The 20,324-nt window shown below is 42.7% G+C and overlaps 1 pseudogene; it reads left to right on the forward strand.

Annotated features, from left to right (window-relative positions):
- The first annotated feature begins 9,317 nt into the window (after window positions 1–9,317).
- Window positions 9,318–15,021, forward strand: LOC135559849 (sphingomyelin phosphodiesterase 2-like; annotated as a pseudogene).
- Window positions 15,022–20,324: the final 5,303 nt, after the last annotated feature.

Consider the following 20,324-nt stretch of genomic DNA (forward strand, 5'->3'; position numbering starts at 1 on the left):
GAACCCTTGACTTGTTCCACATTTTGTTACATTACAGTCTTATTATAAAATGGATTACATTATTTTTTCCCCCTCATCAATCTGCACACAATACCCCATAATGACAAAGCAAAAACAGTTTTTCAGAAATGATTGCAAATGTATAAAATAAATAAATACATTTACATACAATAATAAGTTTGGACACACCTACATAAAAACTATGAAATTACACATATGGAATCATGTAGTAACCAAAAAACTGTTAAACAAATCCAAATATATTTCAGATTCTTCAAAGTATCCACCCTTTGCCTTGATGACAGCTTTCCACACTCTTGGAATTTTCTCAACCAGCTTCACCACATTTACCAAATAGGTCTATCTTCTGTATACCACCCCTACTTGTCACAACACAACTGATTGGCTCAAATGCATAAAGAAGGAAAGAGATTCCACAAATGAACTTTTAACAAGGCACACCTGTTAATTGAAATGCATTCCAGGTGACTACCTCATGAAGCTGGTTGAGAGAATGCCAAGAGTGTGCAAAGCTGTCATCAAGACAAAGGGTGGCTAGTTTGAAGAATCTCAAATACAAATATATTTTGATTTGTTTAACACTTTTTTTGGTTACTACATGATTCCATATGTGTTACTTCATAGTTCTGATGTCTTCACTATTATTCTACAATGTAGAAAATAGTAAAAATAATGAAAAAACCTTGAATGGGGTTTTTCTTTTGACTGGTACTGTAAGTATTCAGACCCTTTACTCAGTACTTGGTTGAAGCACCTTTGGCAACGGTTACAGCCTCGAGTCTTCTCTAGTATGACGCTACAAGCATGGCACACCTGTATTTGGGGAGTTTTCCCATCCTTCTCTGCAGATCCTCTCAAGCTCAGTCAGGTTGGACTGTAAACGATTTAATTTGATTGCTTTTCTGATTTTCGTGACCAAGTTACCTGCTGCTAGCTGGACATAATGCTATGCTAGGCTATCGATAAACTTACACAAATGCTTGTCTTGCTTTGGCTGTAAAGCATATTTTGAAAATCTGAGATTACAGGGTGATTAACAAAAGGCTAAGCTGTGTTTCACTTATATTTCACTTGTGATTTTCATGAATAGGAATATTTTCTAGTAATACTTATGTCCGTTGCGTTATGCTAATGAGTGTCAGTTGGTGATTACGCTCCCGGATCCGGGATGGGTAGTATCAAGAGATATAGGCTACTCATTTGCGTTGCGCAAAATTTGGTTATGCAGAAACAAGACGCGAAATGTGTGGCTGTTTTATGAAAATCTGTGAATTCTTGGCCAATTAAAATGTTCTGGTTGGTTAGGAAGGAGACTTTGAAAAACAGATTGAGTGAAGTAGAGGCAAATGATGTTGAATGAGCAACTAATGAGCATGGAGAGCCTCACAAGTTTAACGAAATCACCGTATATCTTTTCAGTCTAATCACCTTATACATTTTCAGTCTAATACGGTTATTTACTTACTTTTGTAGCTCTTCATCAGAAGCAGCTTTTTGTAAGTAGACAAGGTCCTCTTCAAGTTTCGCTGGAATTTAGACCGAAAGGATTTGACAAATGTGATTGGTTGACGAAATTTTACATTGCAAACTTTGCCTTTACATCTCGCCTTGCGCTGTGCAGAATATCAGATTTCAACAAAGATTGGAGAAGTGTTTAGCATCACCAGTACCACATCCTTATGATATATATCATGTCAAAAGAGCAACGTGACTGCAAATGGAGGTCTGTATTATAACGAGATCATCTTGACCATAGAAACGCATTGGGAACATTTTGGACATATTTTGGCGAGAATGAAACGTCTTGATTTGCCTCTTCCTATCTGCTGCAAAATATACAGGCTAGAAAGTCTTACTGAAATGCTGGACAAATCAACTTTTTTTGTAAGTTAGTGGTGTTTGAATATGTTGACAAAATGCAGGACACCCACCTTAAGGAACCCGTGGCTACGTTGATCGCAATGAGGGACATTTAACCGCTGAAAATACCTGACGGGCAGTTTTTCTCCCAGGCTGCGTTCCGCCCCCAAAGCCACAGCCAATCACATGCAAGGAACAACGCAGCTAACTTGGCAAGTCTTCCGAGCTTGCTAGGTAGTCTTGTTGGCTGGCTCGCAAGCTACCTTGTGATCTATGCTGGTTGTTAGCGTGTATAATAACTGACTTATAAGGGACACTACATGTTTTGTGGATAATATTTACATTTACAGTGGGTGAGCTCCATTCCTTACAGGCTGAAAATATTACATTTCAGCCTTAGAGGCTGATAAGTTAGGATGCTGCCTTGTAGGCTGTTTCAAGGACCATGGTGCGGTCAGCCCAACACATCACCAGGGGCACACTGCCTGCCATCCAGGACATCTACAGGACCTGGTGTCACAGGAAGGCCAAGAAGACCATCAAGGACCTCAGCCACCGAGCCACGGCCTGTTCACCCGACTACCATCTAGAAGGCAGAGAAGGTGGAGGTGCATCAAAGCTGGGATCAAGAGATTGAAAATCAGCTTATCCTGGCCATTAAACTGTTAGTCACCACTAATCGCCTCCGCCAAGTATCCTGCCCTGAATTTGTCCACTGATACAAGCCGGCTACCATCCAGTACTCTACCCTGCAGCTTACATAGTCATTGAACACTGGTCACTTTAATGATGTTTATATATACTGTTTTACCCACTGTGTGTATTGTATTCTAGTCAAGGCTCATCCTATAGAACTACTGCTGTACACACCCTTTCTATTCATATACTGTCCATACTGTCTAAACACACGTCATATACATATACACTACCGTTCAAAAGTTTTGGGTCCCTTAGAACTGTTATTTTTTGTGAATGAAAAGCACAAAAAAAGGTCCATTAAAATAACATCAAATTTGTTCAGAAATACAGTGTAGATATTGTTAATGTTGTTAATGACTATTGTAGCTGGAAACGGCAGATTTTTTATGGAATATCTACATAGGCATACAGAGGCCCATTATCAGCAACCATCACTCCTGTGTTCCAATGGCACGTTACGTTAGCTAATCCATGTTTATAATTTTAAAAGGCTAATTGATCATTAGAAAACCCTTTTGCAATTATGTTAGCACAGCTGAAACCTGTTGTTCTGATTAAAGAAGCAATAAAACTGGCCTTTAGACTAGTTGAGTATCTAGAGCATCAGCATTTGTGAGTTCGATTACAGGCTCAAAATGGCCAGAAACTAAGACCTTTCTTCTGAAACTCATCAGTCTATTCTTATTCTGAGAAATGAATGCTAGAAATGCAAGAAATTTCCAAGAAACTGAAGATCTCGTAGAACGTTGTGTACTACTCCCTTCACAGAACAGGGCAAACTGGCTCTAACCAGAATAGAAAGAGGAGTTTGAGGCCCCGGTTTACAACTGAGCAAGAGGACAAGTACATTAGAGTGTCTAGTTTGAGAAACAGAGCTCCAAACACAAATTAAAGCATGATGTTAGCATAAACTGTACTATTCCTTAGTGTAGCAATCAATAAAAACGTATGTGCTGATCCACTGTGGGCTCTGCCGCCTTGGCCATACTGTCAATCTATGGTAACGACCCTGGGTTTATAACCGCGGAAATCGACTATGCCGCTGGAGCATGTTTTTGCGGCATATTCGATAGCGCGCCGGAACTCGGGCTCGAGACCTGCTCCCTGCTGTTTCATTACACTATCATCAATACTTCCAATTCTATTCATAGAGTGACAAAACAAGTTTTGCTATGTTGCGATCATGAGATACATAAATAGTGATCTTGACATTACGAGGGAATAATTGTATTATTCATATGTCCTCTCTGGACTATATATTAGGACATGTTTAGCCACCTAATCACTACAAAACTTCTATTTGATCAAATAAGCCACAACTAGAAAAAAAGCCACTACATTTTTTTCGACACGAGTTGATCTCCATACAAAAACTCTTCGCTTGGTGAGCAAAAAACAAAAGGAAAAAATGCACCTGCTGGAGAGGACAGATTTTGGGCCCAGTTATCCCTCTCGCTTTCCCTCTTCCTTTCTGGCTAAGTTTATTGAAATCACTGGCCAAATTCATTGAAGTCACTGACCAATGACCAGCTAGCCAGCTAGTGTGATTATTATATACCTAGCTATTTGTTAAAGTTTACTAGCACCATATTGACACCCATGTATGTAGCTAGCTATTAGCTAGCATTTATAGGGGCAGTTTCTTTGTCGTTGTGAAAGTCAACGTTAGCAAAAAAAACTTTTTTTGGTGCAGTTTGTTTATGTTGTGGTACACTGACATCGATATATTCTGTAGTGGTCAATATCCAGCTAAGGGTACTGTTAGCAAGCTTGTCTCAAGCCAGTCCTCCCTGAATAATCTCACTCGAGCTCCCTGGTGCCTAGCTAAGAATTTTACTCCAGTGTTTGAACTCCAATTGTAAAACGTCTAGTTAAAAAGGTACTATTTTTAGCCATAGATATGGCTAACTGCCACCCAGGGAGGGTCAAATGGAGGTATCGACATGAATAGGTCAAATGTGGGTATTGACATGTATTAATCCATAGATCAAATGTGGGTATTGACAATGCCAGAACAGTTTTTTTGTATTCACCTGATGTTTGTATGGCCTACCTGTAAACTAAAGGCCTCTTTTAGGAATGTGTTTTACTTTTGTGGACTAAGGCAGTGAGTATTGACACTGGGAAAAGCTTAGGCTCACCCTTTGTATTCAGTGGAAGAACCCTCATTCTGACTGGGACCCTCCTGGTCTTTCCACCGGCCCCCATTCCTCTGTCCTGTGTCAGTGTGTCCTATGTCAGCAGTGTGTTAGTAGGGTCAGTCTGCTATGGCCCACTGCAAGAGAGGAAATACATTTACATTTAAGTCATTTAGCAGACGCTCTTATCCAGAGCGACTTACAAATTGGTGCATTCACCTTATGACATCCAGTGGAACAGCCACTTTACAATAGTGCATCTAAGTCTTTTAAGGGGGGGGGGTGAGAAGGATTACTTTATCCTATCCTAGGTATTCCTTAAAGAGGTGGGGTTTCAGGTGTCTCCGGAAGGTGGTGATTGACTCCGCTGTCCTGGCGTCGTGAGGGAGTTTGTTCCACCATTGGGGGGCCAGAGCAGCGAACAGTTTTGACTGGGCTGAGCGGGAACTGTACTTCCTCAGTGGTAGGGAGGCGAGCAGGCCAGAGGTGGATGAACGCAGTGCCCTTGTTTGGGTGTAGGGCCTGATCAGAGCCTGGAGGTACTGAGGTGCCGTTCCCCTCACAGCTCCGTAGGCAAGCACCATGGTCTTGTAGCGGATGCGAGCTTCAACTGGAAGCCAGATAGTGTGGTGGCCCTCTGCCAGTCCTGCCAGGTGACAGGCAGGTGCCTTCATAGCTGTTTTATTGAACCTCTGTATAATGTTCTCACCTCTATCTCACATAGGACTTTGAGCATAGACTGTGACCATAAAAGTTGCTTAGGCTGGCGAAAGACAGTGGTGAGCTTTCACTCAGTTGCTCTGTGAATGTCTTGTTGAAGGAGTTCCAGTCATAGTTTTCAGTGCTCACTGCTGATCCTAACCAGGGACGTGGCTCCATCCTCACACAGCAGGGACTATAACCTCCGCTGCCACAGAGGCTAATCTAACCACACTGGGTCTAGTCTAACCACACTGGGACTATTCTAACCACACTGGGACTATTCTAACCACACTGGGTCTAGTCTAACCACACTGGGACTATTCTAACCACACTGGGACTATTCTAACCACACTGGGTCTAGTCTAACCACACTGGGTCTAGTCTAACCACACTGGGTCTAGTCTAACCACACTGGGACTATTCTAACCACACTGGGACTATTCTAACCACACTGGGTCTAGTCTAACCACACTGGGTCTAGTCTAACCACACTGGGACTATTCTAACCACACTGGGACAATTCTAACCACACTGGGACTATTCTAACCACACTGGGTCTAGTCTAACCACACTGGGTCTAGTCTAACCACACTGGGACTATTCTAACCACACTGGGACTATTCTAACCACACTGGGTCTAGTCTAACCACACTGGGTCTAGTCTAACCACACTGGGACTATTCTAACCACACTGGGACTATTCTAACCACACTGGGACTATTCTAACCACACTGGGTCTAGTCTAACCACACTGGGACTATTCTAACCACACTGGGACTATTCTAACTACACTGGGACTATTCTAACCACACTGGGTCTAGTCTAACCACACTGGGACTATTCTAACCACATTGGGACTATTCTAACCACACTGGGTCTAGTCTAACCACACTGGGACTATTCTAACCACACTGGGACTATTCTAACCACACTGGGTCTAGTCTAACCACACTGGGTCTAGTCTAACCACACTGGGACTATTCTAACCACACTGGGACTATTCTAACCACACTGGGTCTAGTCTAACCACACTGGGACTATTCTAACCACACTGGGACTATTCTAACCACACTTCGACTATTCTAACCACAATGGGACTATTCTAACTACACTGGGTCTAGTCTAACCACACTGGGACTATTCTAACCACACGGGGACTATTCTAACCACACTGGGTCTAGTCTAACCACACTGGGTCTAGTCTAACCACACTGGGACTATTCTAACCACACTGGGGCTATTCTAACCACACTGGGTCTAGTCTAACCACACTGGGACTATTCTAACCACACTGGGTCTAGTCTAACCACACTGGGACTATTCTAACCACACTGGGACTATTCTAACCACACTGGGTCTAGTCTAACCACACTGGGACTATTTTAACCACACTGGGTCTAGTCTAACCACACTGGGACTATTCTAACCACACTGGGACTACTCTAACCACACTGGGTCTAGTCTAACCACACTGGGTCTAGTCTAACCACACTGGGACTATTCTAACCACACTGGGACTATTCTAACCACACTGGGTCTAGTCTAACCACACTGGGACCATTCTAACCACACTGGGACTATTCTAACCACACTGGGACTAGTCTAACCACACTGGGACTATTCTAACCACACTGGGTCTAGTCTAACCACACTGGGACTATTCTAACCACACTGGGACTATTCTAACCACACTGGGACTATTCTAACCACAATGGGACTATTCTAACTACACTGGGACTATTCTAACCACACTGGGTCTAGTCTAACCACACTGGGACTATTCTAACCACACTGGGACTATTCTAACCACACTGGGTCTAGTCTAACCACACTGGGACTATTCTAACCACACTGGGACTATTCTAACCACACTGGGTCTTGTCTAACCACACTGGGTCTAGTCTAACCACACTGGGACTATTCTAACCACACTGGGACTATTCTAACCACACTGGGTCTAGTCTAACCACACTGGGACCATTCTAACCACACTGGGACTATTCTAACCACACTGGGTCTAGTCTAACCACACTGGGACTATTCTAACCACACTGGGTCTAGTCTAACCTCACTGGGACTATTCTAACCACACTGGGACTATTCTAACCACACTGGGACGATTCTAACCACAATGTGACTATTCTAACCACACAGGCAGCTACTGAACTTTGCTATTGTTTGCCATCAGCTCATTCATTCCTATAAGCATGGCTGACAGCAACACCACCAGGCCTTTTTCCTCAACTGCTGGGGAGTGTTGTTTTGAGAGTATGCATCTCATGTTGCATGGCACACATAGGCTTTTAGGCTTAGAATGTTGTGTCCTTCCTCTTCACAGGGGTATTCGTTACCTCAGCAAGCACTGTTTGCAGCGCTACGCCATGATCGGAGAGCTGTTGAGCACACACACTGTTGTATTCATATTTTGGTGAGGGAGGTCCACTATGTTACGCCCCATTCCACTAATCTCACAACTGTCTACAATGTCTGGGCATTCTGCCAAAGCTGTAGAATCACCCTTACATTCATACCATGTACTGTATACATGTACATACATGTACCACATCCATACCGCAAATTCACCCCACAGCAATCCCTTTCTATTGAGCAAGCTTTTCAGCACTTGATATTTTTTATCATTATTAAGTTGCTGGATGCTCATCTTCTCGTTGTAAAACGTAAACTGTTTAACCTTTCGCGGATCCCAGCTTTAAGTGTCACTCCCTGACCTTAGAGAGCCTTTTTATTTCTCTATTTGGTTAGGTCGGGGTGTGATTTGGGTGGGCATTCTAGTTTTTCTATTTCTTTGTTTGGTTCCCAATCAGAGGCAGCTGTCTATCGTTGTCTCTGATTGGGGATCATACTTAGGCTGCCTTTTTTCCACCTTATAGTTTGTGGGTTCTTGTTTTTGTGTAGTGCCTGTGAGCACTCCAGTCGTTACATCTCGTTTGCTGTTTATTGTTTTGTTGGTGAGTTTCATTTGAATAAACATGTGGAACTCTATGCACGCTGCGCCTTGGTCCGACCATTATTACGAACAACGTGATATTAAGGCCTTATGTTAATCAGAACCCAGCATACACACAGTGATCTCTGCTCTGTATTGTACACTGCAGTCTAATGTCAACCACAAGAAACATTACTATTAATGTGTGAGGTAATTAGTTTGTAATAGAATGACCTCAAAGCAGGAAGATTAGCTAGGTTATTTTTTTGTTTGACCTCTGTACTAAGGCACAAGATGGAGATGAGTTCAAAGGCCTTGCATTTCTAATCCACTCAGTAATTCTCTAAAAGAGTGGGGAAAATGGTAGTCAGTTCGTTCTTACAGTTTATTCAGAAGTCACATACACTTTGCAGCACATTGACTATATCTGGACTGGTGTAGTTTGCAGTCTTATCACTAGAGGTTTGCAGATGTAAGACATAAGACAAATAGGACTTGAACGATACCCACATTAGGATATTATGACTCATACCACATTCATAAGCAGTACATAGGTATATCAGTTATGAATGTGTTATAAAGTTCTGTAGGAAGCATACCCTTAAAGGTGCACTATGCAGAAATCGCTCTAACATTTCCTGGTTGCTAAAATTCGAATAGTTTGCCTAATTTCAGTTTATCTGACAAAACAAGCAAGTATAGTATAGAGAATCATTGTTCCATCTAAACCAGTGGTCTCCAACCGGTCGATCTTCAAGGCATTCCTAGACGATCACCAAATATTACTGTAGAAAAGCCAACAAACTATAAAGGCTTGCGCTCCTTTCATAAAATTGTGTTGAGCTGTTACTGTTACCTGCATTTTATAATTATTAGCAGCTCGTCGTGTAGATTTTAATATGAAGGAATATTTAACTTTCTTTGGTCAAAGGAACAACATGAATTTGAGCATGAGGCAGATGCGGTGCGACTCGAGTTTCACCATCAGGTGGAAGACGGTGTCCCCTCTCTCTGGTCAGTCTCACCGGAGGAAAGGAAGGAGAGAGCAGGTGGAAGACGGTGTCCCCTCTCTCTGGTCAGTCTCACCGGAGGAAAGGAAGGAGAGAGCAGGTGGAAGACGGTGTCCCCTCTCTCTGGTCAGTCTCAACGGAGGAAAGGAAGGAGAGAGCAGGTGGAAGACGGTGTCCCCTCTCTCTGGTCAGTCTCACCAGAGGAAAGGAAGGAGAGAGCAGGTGGAAGACGGTGTCCCCTCTCTCTGGTCAGTCTCACCGGAGGAAAGGAAGGAGAGAGCAGGTGGAAGACGGTGTCCCCTCTCTCTGGTCAGTCTCACCGGAGGAAAGGAAGGAGAGAGCAGGTGGAAGACGGTGTCCCCTCTCTCTGGTCAGTCTCACCGGAGGAAAGGAAGGAGAGAGCAGGTGGAAGACGGTGTCCCCTCTCTCTGGTCAGTCTCACCGGAGGAAAGGAAGGAGAGAGCAGGTGGAAGACGGTGTCCCCTCTCTCTGGTCAGTCTCACCGGAGGAAAGGAAGGAGAGAGCAGGTGGAAGACGGTGTCCCCTCTCTCTGGTCAGTCTCACCAGAGGAAAGGAAGGAGAGAGCAGGTGGAAGACGGTGTCCCCTCTCTGGTCAGTCTCACCGGAGGAAAGGAAGGAGAGAGCAGGTGGAAGACGGTGTCCCCTCTCTCTGGTCAGTCTCACCGGAGGAAAGGAAGGAGAGAGCAGGTGGAAGACGGTGTCCCCTCTCTCTGGTCAGTCTCACCGGAGGAAAGGAAGGAGAGAGCAGGTGGAAGACGGTGTCCCCTCTCTCTGGTCAGTCTCACCGGAGGAAAGGAAGGAGAGAGCAGGTGGAAGACGGTGTACCCTCTCTCTGGTCAGTCTCACCGAGGAAAGGAAGGAGAGAGCAGGTGGAAGACGGTGTCCCCTCTCTGGTCAGTCTCACCAGAGGAAAGGAAGGAGAGATTAGGTGGAAGACGGTGTCCCCTCTCTCTGGTCAGTCTCACCAGAGGAAAGGAAGGAGAGAGCAGGTGGAAGACGGTGTCCCCTCTCTCTGGTCAGTCTCACCAGAGGAAAGGAAGGAGAGAGCAGGTGGAAGACGGTGTCCCCTCTCTCTGGTCAGTCTCACCAGAGGAAAGGAAGGAGAGAGCAGGTGGAAGACGGTGTCCCCTCTCTGGTCAGTCTCACCAGAGGAAAGGAAGGAGAGAGCAGGTGGAAGACGGTGTCCCCTCTCTCTGGTCAGTCTCACCAGAGGAAAGGAAGGAGAGAGCAGGTGGAAGACGGTGTCCCCTCTCTGGTCAGTCTCACCGGATGAAAGGAAGGAGAGATTAGGGAACGTGAGAGGCGGTTGGGAAAAATCCATTTGAGCGGTCATCCAAGTCGGAAACTCGGGCATCTTTCTAGAGCTCCGACTTTTCGACCTGAAGATCACTAACGTCGTGATTTGACCTCGTTGACCATCAGATGCAGGTACCATCAGTCCAGTAAAATAGAAAAGCAACATATTTCAATTCATGCTCCACAGTGCCTCACAAGTGCTAAACCAACTGATCTATTTTGTTATCGAAGCTTGAGTTTTGAAATATAGTATGGTCTGGTTAGGCCAATCATATAGCCAATATGCTGTGATAATGTATTAGGCCTACTGCCCAAACCTCATTCCTACAAAACTGTTTGTGTGAGGTTAATGTAAAAAAAAACATCTGAGTGTCACACCCTGATCAGTTTCACCTGTCCTCGTTATTATCTCCACCCCCTAAAGGTGTAGCTTGTTTTCTCCAGTGTATTTATCCCTGTGTTTCCTGTCTCTCTGGGCCAGTGTATTTATCCCTGTGTTTCCTGTCTCTCTGTGCCAGATCTTCTTGTATGTTTACAAGTCAACCAGCCGTTTCCCATTCTCCTTTTCTAGTCCTCCCGGTTTTGACCCTTGCCTGTTTCTGGACTTTGTACCTGCCTGCCTGACCATTCTGCCTGCCTTGACCACGAGCCTGTCTGCCACTCTGTACCTCCTGATCTGGTTTTGACCTTTTTGCCTGTCCACAACCATTCTCTTGCCTACCACTTTGGATTAATTAACATTGTAAGACTCCAACCATCTGCCTCCTATGTCTGCATTTGGGTCTCGCCTTGTGCCTTGATACTGAGCAGTACATCTCAGTTTGCTTTTTGACTGCGAAAGTGATCTTGACTCAGAAAAGGTTGGTGACCACTGAATCTTACCACTGTGAAGTATATTTTCCATAACCAAGAATACTGTATTTTCAGATGTTTGAAGCTGGTGTACAAAACCTAAAATAAACGGAAAAACTAAACTTAAGAACGGGAAACATAGAAATAGCGCATATAGAACATATAGAACCACTTCTTAGACTTGGGTTCAATGGGAATGATATATTTATAACTCACATTTCTATGTGAATTTGGTCGTATCTCCCCCCAAATGTTACATATTGCAGCTTTAATCTAAAGTGTGATAAAACACACATGTGGTAGCGTACACATGTATCCCAATATGCTATTCATTAAACGGCTATCCATACATGGTCATTTATTTTTATACATTTGTATATACTGCTTGATGGTTGGATATTTGTTAGTTAGACATTCTCTTCAGTCCTGACTGTCTCCTGTCCTCTGTTTCCAGGTCCACCATGCAGAATGGTTTAGAAGAAAAGCTGTGGGGATAATAATGGTTAGGATTTTGGGGAGTTTACTGATCCTAGATCTGTGACTAAGGGCAGCCTCTACCTGGAGCCGACACATGTATATGAGATGCAAATCACATTTTATTGGTCACACACATATTTAGCAGATATTATTGCAGGTGTAGTGAAATGCTTGTGTTCCTAGCTCCAACAATGCAGTAGAATCTAACAATTCACCACAATACACACATCTAAAAGTAAAAGACTGGAATTAAGAAATATATAAATATTAGGACGAGCAATGTTGGAGTGGCATTGACTAAAATACAGTCGAATAGAATAGAGTATATAGATATGAAATGAGTAAAGCAGTGTGTTAACACTATTAAAGTGACCAGTGATTCCATGTCTATGTGTATAGGGCAGCAGCCTCTAAAAATGTGTAGAATTGAGTAACCGCAGGGAGGAGGACTCCTACCAACCTCATAGAGTGGTACAGGCCTGGGAGCTACAGCAGTTCATATTGTAAGAAGGCTTAAACTCAATGCACACTGCCTCTCTTGACATTTTAATTTCAATGTAATTTTAACAGATGTTGTTTTTATTTATTGTGTTAGTTATACCTTCAGTGGAGCAGACCTGGTGATTTTGGGGATTTATTTTTTAACAAATTTCACATTTATTTAAAACTAGGCAAGTCAGTTAAGAACAAATTCTTATTTTCAGTGATGGCCTAAGAACAGTGGGTTAAATAACTGGTTCGGGAACAGAACGACAGATTTGTACCTTGTCAGCTCAGGGATTTGATCTTGCAACCTTTCGGTTACAAATCCAACGCTCTAACCACTAAGCTACCTGCCGCAAAGATCTGAACACGCTTCCCCAGGACCTTGGCAACCAGTTGCTATGGACATACAACGGCCTCTGGGACAGTTACTGAGACTCCCAAGTTTGATGTATGATAATCACACTAATGTCCAGTGTCATTATTTTTTATTTCAAATGTACAGTAACTGAAATGTCTTGTAGGAGAGGTGAATTGGGAATGATATTTGTATGAATTACTTCAGCTCATTAAGCCAAACCTTATGCTGCATGCTTATAATGCACAGGGTTCCCGAATGGTGCAGCGGTCTAAGGCACTGCTTCTCAGTGCAAGAGATGTCACTACAGTCCCTGGTTCAAATCCAGGCTGTGTCACATCCAGCCATGATTTGGAGTCCCATAGGCCGTCATTGTAAATTAGAATTTGTTCTTAAAACTTATTTGGGAATAGGGGGCAGTGTTGAGTACCTTGGATGTATAAGGTGCCCAGAGTAAACTGCCTCCTATTCAGGCCCAGAAGCTAGAATATGCATGTAATTAGTAGATTTGGATAGAAAACACTCTAAAGTTTCCAAAACTGTTAAAATAATGTCTGTGGGTATAACAGAACTCATATGGCAGGCAAAAACCTGATAAAAATCCAACCAGGAAGTGGGAAATCTGAGGTTTGTAGTTTTTTTAAGTGATTGCCTATCCAATATACTGTGTATCGTTCATCAATATTGATGATGAGTATTTCTGTAATTTTATGTGGCTCTCTGCACTTTCACCTGATGTTTGTTTGAGACAATGCATTTCTGAACATAACGCACCAATTTCAAATTAGGTTTTTGGACATAAAGATGAACTTTATCAAACAAAACACACATTTATTGTCTAACATGCAGTCCTGGGAGTGCCATCCGGTGAAGATCATCAAAGGTTAGTGATTCATTTTAATGCTATTTCTGTCTTTTGTGACACCTCTCCTTCTTAGGAAAAATGGTTTTCTGTGGCTAGGCGCTGAACATAATCGCATGGTGTGCTTTTGCATTAAAGCCTTTTTGAAATCAGACACTGTGGCTGGATTAACAAGAAGTTTATCTTTAAAATTGTGTATAATACTTGTATGTTTGAGGAATTTTAATTATGAGATTTCTGTTGTTTGAATTTGGCGTCCTGCAATTTCACTGGCTGTTGGCGAGGTGGGACGCTAGCATCCCACATATCCCAGAGAGGTTTTAACTGACCTGCCTAGTTAAATAAACATTTATGGACATGCTTCTAATACTCATTATAATGTTGTGTTGGAATGAAATGCTGTTAATGATCCTTTCTCTGTAGGGCTATGAGGATGGCATCACTCTAAAAGCAGATAACCCTTTCATGAATCCCAAAGAGCTCTGTCCCTTTAAGAAAGGACATCCAAATAGACTACATCCTCTACAAGGTGACAGAGTGGGACAGATAGTTGGATATGCAGCTTTTTTTTTTTAAATGTGAACTTTCATATTTGACATACGCCTGCCAATGTGTACTGAACAATAAATGTGCCTACTTTTTTCAAAATAAAATAGACATTGATCATTGTGTTGATAGTAAACTTATACACTAAAATATGTGCTGTATCATCCCCAGGGGTCAGGTAGCATGTCTATCCAGTGGAAGTCTCTTTCCACCACCAAGGGTTCTGTCCCTGACCATCCCCCTCTGACCACGAGGCACTGAGCTGCAGCTGCAGACCCTGACGAAGACACTGCAGGCTGGAGGGACGACACAGGGAAGAGCAGGAATTTGTTGCAGGTACTCATTGTAAATCCAGATGTGGTCCATAACGATTTAATATAGACATTTTGTTTGTTTTAATATTGTCATTTTGATTCTAACAGTTTCAAGATAATCGATATTCACCACACTACTTTCTAAAATTCTCTATGGACAACACACCATTCCAGTGTCCTTCCCTCACGTAAGCTGAGCTAGTGGACATAGTGACAGAGGCCCATACTGAGGTTAAGGTGGGCCTGCACTGTGCTGAGAGAATGCGCTACTTGGAAACCCGTACTGGGATGATGGATCTGGCCCTGCTGCTGTTGGAGCTGGCCATCGCTGCTGTCCACTGGCTGGTCCTGGGAGCAGACCAGCCCTTCTTCCAGGTCTCCTTCTACGAGCAGTGTGGTCAACATGCTGACCACACCGCTCGCGTTGCAAAATAAATGTACACGCACGTTATTCAATAATTGCACCCACACTGCACATGCTCGCCATTGAGCGTCTGCCTTGCCAAGTGCTAAAATGTAAGTCAGTTCTATTTGTTGACGCTGAACGTGGTGCAAGTCCTGCCTCTACCATCTCCTCATTGGTTTATAGAAGCAGATACCCACATGCCATCTCCTCATTGGTTATACCCACATGGGTGATTGAAAGAACTGAGGTCGGTCGGTCGTCGTCGTGGTAGTACTATGAAAGGTAGATGCCAATTGCCATATCAAGTCCAAAGAAGAAAAGGCCTGGAAGGAGGAGAGATGACTAGAAATGATTCGGTTGACCGTTCTGTGTGTGGATTAATTGTCGGAGTAGAGGACCTTGTGCATTTCAGGTAAAATAACAACTCAATGTTTATATCCCAGGACAAATAGCTAAATAGAACAAATTAGCTAGCAACCGGAAGCTAGCTAAATAGGACAAATTAGCTAGCAAGTGCAAGCTAACTAGCTAAATTACCATAAATGTTTCATGCTTTTCGTCCTGTCCCCAAATTGATGTAATTGGTTCAGAGTTTGTTTTGATATTTTAACCTGCGTGTTGTGATCATGTTTGGTGTAGGGGGACAAAATAAATGTATGCACACGCACGTCCAGTATGGGCATGGCGTAAACGGTGAGTAATTCAGCATTAGAGTGCCCTGCAGGACAAGAGATCCTGTGACATGGCCAGTTTAAAATGGACAAAACAACTGGGGAAGATGCACAGTTCCCCTCTTAACCTGTACAGATGGATTTTATTACGTAGACGTGTTGGAGGAGATGATCAGATCGCTGACTGGTGCACTGTCCCAAAGGGAGAGATTTGGATGCATTTGCTTGTTTTATACAGTGTTTAGAAACCATTGATTTATCAAGTCACTTGCTCTAATCATCATTTATGAAATTAACACATTTTATGGTAACCAATCAATGCACACTTATATAAAGATTCACAATATCTGATAAGATCAAGTTGTTTGGGTACTTGCTAATGTATCTACCTTATAATTGAATGTACTGTAAAATGAAGACCAGTGCAACCATTGCCGCATATGCAAATATAATATGCAATTTGAAAAAGAACAGAACTGTAACCCTGTCATGCTTTTGTCAGGGGTTCAGTTTAGTGCAACGAATGATGGAAAAATATATACAGTGCCTTGCGAAAGTATTCGGCCCCCTTGAACTTTGCGACCTTTTGCCACATTTCAGGCTTCAAACATAAAGATATAAAACTGTATTTTTTTGTGAAGAATCAACAACAAGTGGGACACAATCATGAAGTGGAACGACATTTATTGGATATTTTTTTACTTTTTTAACAAATCAAAAACTGAAAAATTGGGCGTGCAAAATGATTCAGCCCCCTTAAGTTAATACTTTGTAGCGCCACCTTTTGCTGCGATTACAGCTGTAAGTCGCTTGGGGTATGTCTCTATCAGTTTTGCACATCGAGAGACTGAAATGTTTTCCCATTCCTCCTTGCAAAGCAGCTCGAGCTCTGTGAGGTTGGATGGAGAGCATTTGTGAACAGCAGTTTTCAGTTCTTTCCACAGATTCTCGATTGGATTCAGGTCTGGACTTTGACTTGGCCATTCTAACACCTGGATATGTTTATTTTTGAACCATTCCATTGTAGATTTTGCTTTATGTTTTGGATCATTGTCTTGTTGGAAGACAAATCTCCGTCCCAGTCTCAGGTCTTTTGCAGACTCCATCAGGTTTTCTTCCAGAATGGTCCTGTATTTGGCTCCATCCATCTTCCCATCAATTTTAACTATCTTCCCTGTCTCTGCTGAAGAAAAGCAGGCCCAAACCATGATGCTGCCACCACCATGTTTGACAGTGGGGATGGTGTGTTCAGGGCGATGAGCTGTGTTGCTTTTACGCCAAACATAACGTTTTGCATTGTTGCCAAAAAGTTCAATTTTGGTTTCATCTGACCAGAGCACCTTCTTCCACATGTTTGGTGTGTCTCCCAGGTGGCTTGTGGCAAACTTTAAACGACACTTTTTATGGATATCTTTAAGAAATGGCTTTCTTCTTGCCACTCTTCCATAAAGGCCAGATTTGTGCAATATACGACTGATTGTTGTCATATGGACAGAGTCTCCCATCTCAGCTGTAGATCTCTGCAGTTCATCCAGAGTGATCATGGGCCTCTTGGCTGCATCTCTGATCAGTCTTCTCCTTGTATGAGCTGAAAGTTTAGAGGGACGGCCAGGTCTTGGTAGATTTGCAGTGGTCTGATACTCCTTCCATTTCAATATTATCGCTTGCACAGTGCTCCTTGGGATGTTTAAAGCTTGGGAAATATTTTTGTATCCAAATCCGGCTTTAAACTTCTTCACAACAGTATCTCGGACCTGCCTGGTGTGTTCCTTGTTCTTCATGATGCTCTCTGCACTTTTAACGGACCTCTGAGACTATCACAGTGCAGGTGCATTTATACAGAGACTTGATTACACACAGGTGGATTGTATTTATCATCATTAGTCATTTAGGTCAACATTGGATCATTCAGAGATCCTCACTGAACTTCTGGAGAGAGTTTGCTGCACTGAAAGTAAAGGGGCTGAATAATTTTGCACGCCCAATTTTTCAGTTTTTGATTTGTTAAAAAAGTTTGAAATATCCAATAAATGTCGTTCCACTTCATGATTGTGTCCCACTTGTTGTTGATTCTTCACAAAAAAATACAGTTTTATATCTTTATGTTTGAAGCCTGAAATGTGGCAAAAGGTCGCAAAGTTCAAGGGGGCCGAATACTTTAGCAAGGCACTGTATATATTTTTTTGTATATTACATTCCTAAATTAATGATTTAAAAAGACTGTGATATATGTTTATATATATATCATCACAGACACACCTACTCATTCAAGGGTTTTTCTTTATTTTTACTATTTTCTACATTGTAGAATATTCAAGACAAAAAAAACTATGAAATAGCACATATGGAATCATGTAATAGCCAAAAAAGTGTTAAACAAATCCAAATATTTTATATTTGAGATTCTTCAAAGTAGCCACCCTTTGCCTTGATGACAGCTTTGCACACTTGGCAAACTCTCAACCAGCTTTATGAGATTGTAAGGCGTCTAAGTGTAGCAGGTGAGGCGGAGTCAGGCGCAGGACACAGAGATGAGTAATAAACGTAACTTTACTCAAAAAAACGAATATTCCAAGAAGCAAAATAATCAAGCTCACAAACGAGACCAATTTACAATGAACAAACACGCACAAAACCATGAGGGATACAGAGGGTTAAATAAGGAACATATAATTATGGGAATGGAAACCAGGTGTGTACAATGAAGACAAAACAAATGGAAAATGTGGACCGGTGGCGGCTAGAATACCAGTGACGTCGATCACCGAACGCCGCCCGAACAAGGAGAGGGACCAACTTCGGCGGATGTCGTGACAGAGATAGTCACCTGGATTACAGGAGTGCCTTCATAAAAATTAATTTGTGGATTTTTTTTCCTTCATAATGGGTTTGAGTCTATCAGTTTTGTTGTGACAAAGTAGGGGTGGTATAAAGAAGATAGCCCTATTTGGTAAAAGACCATGCCCATATTATGGCAAGAACAGCTTAAATAGCGAAGAGAAATAACAGTTCATCATTATTTTAAGACTTGAAGTTCAGTCAATACGGAAAATGTCACGAACTTTGAAAGTTTCTTCAAGTGCAGTTACAAAAATCAAATCAAATCAAATTTTATTTGTCACATACACATGGTTAGCAGATGTTAATGCGAGTGTAGCGAAATGCTTGTGCTTCTAGTTCCGACAATGCAGTGATAATGTCATGTATTGTCATGTTATGTCTTGTTCCTGTTCTTTCTCTTCACTTCGTTTCCCCCTGCTGGTCGTATTAGGTTACCTTCTCTCCCTTTCCTTCCCCCAGCTGTTCCTCATCTCCTCTAACTACCTCGTTTACTCTCTCCCACCTGTTCCCTTTTTTCCCTCTGATTAGGTCTCTATTTCTCTCTCTGTTTCTGCTTCTGTCTTTGTCAGATTCTCGTTTGCTTCACCCTTGTCCCGTCCTGTCGTAATCTGCCTCTTCATCAGATGCTACGTGTGATCAGGTACCTCTGTCCTCTACAACCCGCGCCTACCCGGAGAGACCAGCAGTCTGTTGCCGCTAACCCTGCTATTCTCCTCTGCTGCTAGAAGGGGACTCTCCTGTAAAGATCAGAGGACTTTATGATTTATTTGTCGCCCTCTCTGCGGGTTGTCTATTTTGTCAACCGATACATCTGAAGAGGATTTATGTCTTCCCTGTGTTTGGACATTAAAAGACTCTGTTTCTGTTAAACCGCTTTTGGGTCCTCACTCACCTGCATAACAGATAACCAACAAGTAATCTAACTAACAATTCCAAAACTACTCTCTTATACACAGTGTAAGGGGATAAAGAATATGTACATAAGGATATATGAATGAGTGATGGTACAGAGCAGCATACAGTAGATGGTATCGAGTACAGTATATACATATGAGATGAGTATGTAGACAAAGTAAACAAAGTGGCATAGTTAAAGTGGCTAGTGATACATGTATTACATAAGGATGCAGTCGATGATGTAGAGTACAGTATATACGTATGCATATGAGATGAATAATGTAGGGTAAGTAACATTATATAAGGTAGCATTGTTTAAAGTGGCTAGTGATATATTTACATCATTTCCCATCAATTCCCATTATTAAAGTGGCTGGAGTTGGGTCAGTGTCAATGACAGTGTGTTGGCAACAGCCACTCAATGTTAGTGGTGGCTGTTTAACAGTCTGATGGCCTTGAGATAGAAGCTGTTTTTCAGTCTCTCGGTCCCAGCTTTGATGCACCTGTACTGACCTCGCCTTCTGGATGATAGCGGGGTGAACAGACAGTGGTTCGGGTGGTTGATGTCCTTGATGATCTTTATGGCCTTCCTCTAACATCGGGTGGTGTAGGTGTCCTGGAGGGCAGGTAGTTTGCCCCCGGTGATGCGTTGTGCAGACCTCACTACCCTCTGGAGAGCCTTACGGTTGAGGGCGGAGCAGTTGCCGTACCAGGCGGTGATACAGCCCGCCAGGATGCTCTCGATTGTGCATCTGTAGAAGTTTGTGAGTGCTTTTGGTGACAAGCCGAATTTCTTCAGCCTCCTGAGGTTGAAGAGGCGCTGCTGCGCCTTCTTCACGACGCTGTCAGTGTGAGTGGACCAATTCAGTTTGTCTGTGATGTGTATGCCGAGGAACTTAAAACTTGCTACCCTCTCCACTACT

This window comes from Oncorhynchus nerka, linkage group LG15, assembly GCF_034236695.1.
Source record: "Oncorhynchus nerka isolate Pitt River linkage group LG15, Oner_Uvic_2.0, whole genome shotgun sequence".
NCBI classification, from domain to species: domain Eukaryota; kingdom Metazoa; phylum Chordata; class Actinopteri; order Salmoniformes; family Salmonidae; genus Oncorhynchus; species Oncorhynchus nerka.